This window comes from Anneissia japonica, unplaced genomic scaffold, assembly GCF_011630105.1.
Source record: "Anneissia japonica isolate Jap-2015-1 unplaced genomic scaffold, ASM1163010v1 scaffold287818_len932483_cov186, whole genome shotgun sequence".
In the NCBI taxonomy this organism is placed as follows: domain Eukaryota; kingdom Metazoa; phylum Echinodermata; class Crinoidea; order Comatulida; family Comatulidae; genus Anneissia; species Anneissia japonica.
This window is the reverse complement of record NW_022703366.1, coordinates 409803-411937: the sequence shown is the minus strand read 5'-3', so window position 1 is coordinate 411937 and position 2135 is coordinate 409803. Positions and strand designations below refer to the sequence as shown.

The 2135-nt window shown below is 37.8% G+C and overlaps 1 protein-coding gene across 1 annotated transcript in view; it reads left to right on the top strand.

Moving 5' to 3' along the window:
- The first annotated feature begins 197 nt into the window (after positions 1-197).
- The window catches only part of LOC117104425 (hyalin-like), a 27118-nt gene continuing 25180 nt past the window's right edge, over positions 198-2135 (top strand). Inside the window, exon 1 of the mRNA XM_033245274.1 lies at positions 198-304. The gene's annotated coding sequence lies outside the window, so the exon portion shown is untranslated. The remainder of the gene's footprint in view (positions 305-2135) is intronic.

Sequence of the window (2135 nt, the reverse complement as noted above, 5' to 3'; positions counted from 1 at the left end):
TATATATTGTGGTGTATATCGTAAAACAAATACATTTAACTGATTTTAATATTTGCAATAAAGATATGCTGATGGTGACTGGATCACTGGTATAAATGGTGGAGCGACGAAATGGTCTTTTCTTATGTCCGTTAATTTGACCATACGATCTGAAATCGGCCGACCAAATTCTTCACCTTCGACATCACTTTCGTTAATTTGACCATACGATCTGAAATCGGCCGACCAAATTCTTCACCTTCGACATCACTTTCGCCGATTATTCGTTTAAAACATGGATGCAACCACACTGTTTCAATCCCAGGTATGACAATTTTAAGTCATGATTTTATCGTCCGCCTGATACAATTGTGTATAAATATTTTTTGCTTCAACTACAAAAGTTATTTATTCAACTTCAAGCGTCACACAAATGTTACAATGGCCATATTCCACTCGTCGTTCTTCGTTAAACCACATCCACCTGCGCAGTGGTAAAATCCTACTTAAAGAAGACGACCAGTCGAATAGAAAACTGGTAAATACCGCGATAGCACACTGCGTAATCAAGGATGCTTCGGATTGTGGCAGTATGGCTTTTTCATAAAAAAATGTTTTCATCCAGTTTTTGAATTCTGTTAGCCTACAATTATTTGTTGACTTCAATGTGGGTAAATTTGAGTTTTTATTTTCTGAAATTTAATATAAATTATATTAACGTACATATGTTGTTGCTGTGGACTGTGTAAACGAAATTAATACATGGGCCTCTTGGTTGTTAAATTCAAATGTACAGCCATGTCATATATCAAAAGATAGCATGTACATTTTCTCCTAAAGAGAAAATGTACATTCTGGTTACGTAAATTTTCGTTGTCAACGAAATCTATTTTACGAACCAGTCGAATGAAACAATTCGTACTCAACGAAATGAACCAGTCGAATAAGCCCAATATTTTAAAAGTCAGTGGTGACGTCATAATTTTCACTTGCCCGACTGATCATTATCATACAAATATTGACGGCTCATGATTGGAATGGTAAAATCTATTATGCCCTGAGGTGATGAGGAGACCGTAGCCTATTATTTTCAAGTAAGCAAGGCCGCTAGGCTTAAGCTTAATTGCTCAATTCATATTTTTCTTGACAGCAATTTGACCTCTGAAAGGTCATTTTTTGTCAAACCCCCCCCCCTTAAAGCGTTGTCGAATACGTCCCCCAGTCGCCCTTCCCCCCATTCGAAAATTTCGAAGCAAAAAAAAATTAGGCTAGGCTTATGCTCAAGAAAATGGGTTAATGCTTTCACAACTTCCCTTTATTGACGTTCATCAAAACACATCATCAAATACTGCATTCAAGAGATATACTTTAACATATCTGTCACGGTTAACGTGTATTCGGGAATCTAAGAAGCAATATTTTTCAGTGGGCGTGGCCACCGAAAATAAATTCCACGCCCCCTCATATTTTGAGGCCTATAGTATTTACGAACCCAGTTAAACGTGCTAATTATTACATTTTAAAACAATAATTAAAAATGTATTATACTAGGGGGCCGCGAAACTGTGGCCAAGTTGACTTGGTGCCGAGTTGACTTAAATTCGATCATGCTTACGTTGTGTGGTGCGTTGGCAGTCAACTCGCCTCTACAAACTCGCCTCTACAAACTCGCCCCTAGAAAATTCGCCGCCTTGAAAACTCCCCACACTAAATCATCTCACCAAATAAAAAATCCTACTCTAGGCCTAGACTAGCTAGTATGGTATAGGCCTAGCCTTGAAGGGACGAAGGTCCTAATGAAAAACAACGTCGCTCCTTGATAGCTAACATTGTCTATTTAACATCACAATAATTCATTATTAGACCTATAGTTGTTTTTTGAATTGTACTCATCAAATCTGAACCGATACCTCGCCCAACTGGGTCGTAACAAAGTGCGAGCCAGCGAGTCATGCGAGCCATACATTTTAAATCTTTTTTAATTCTTTTTTTTTTCACTGGGGAGCTTTGCCTGTGTAGTCCAGTCATGCACAGTACATACACTTTTGGACTTCTTCGAATCGTCGATCCGAAAGTATGCAGCGCTGATAGAGATGTTAAAATACAGATATACATACATATACACACAGATATATATCTGTCTCTTATACACATCT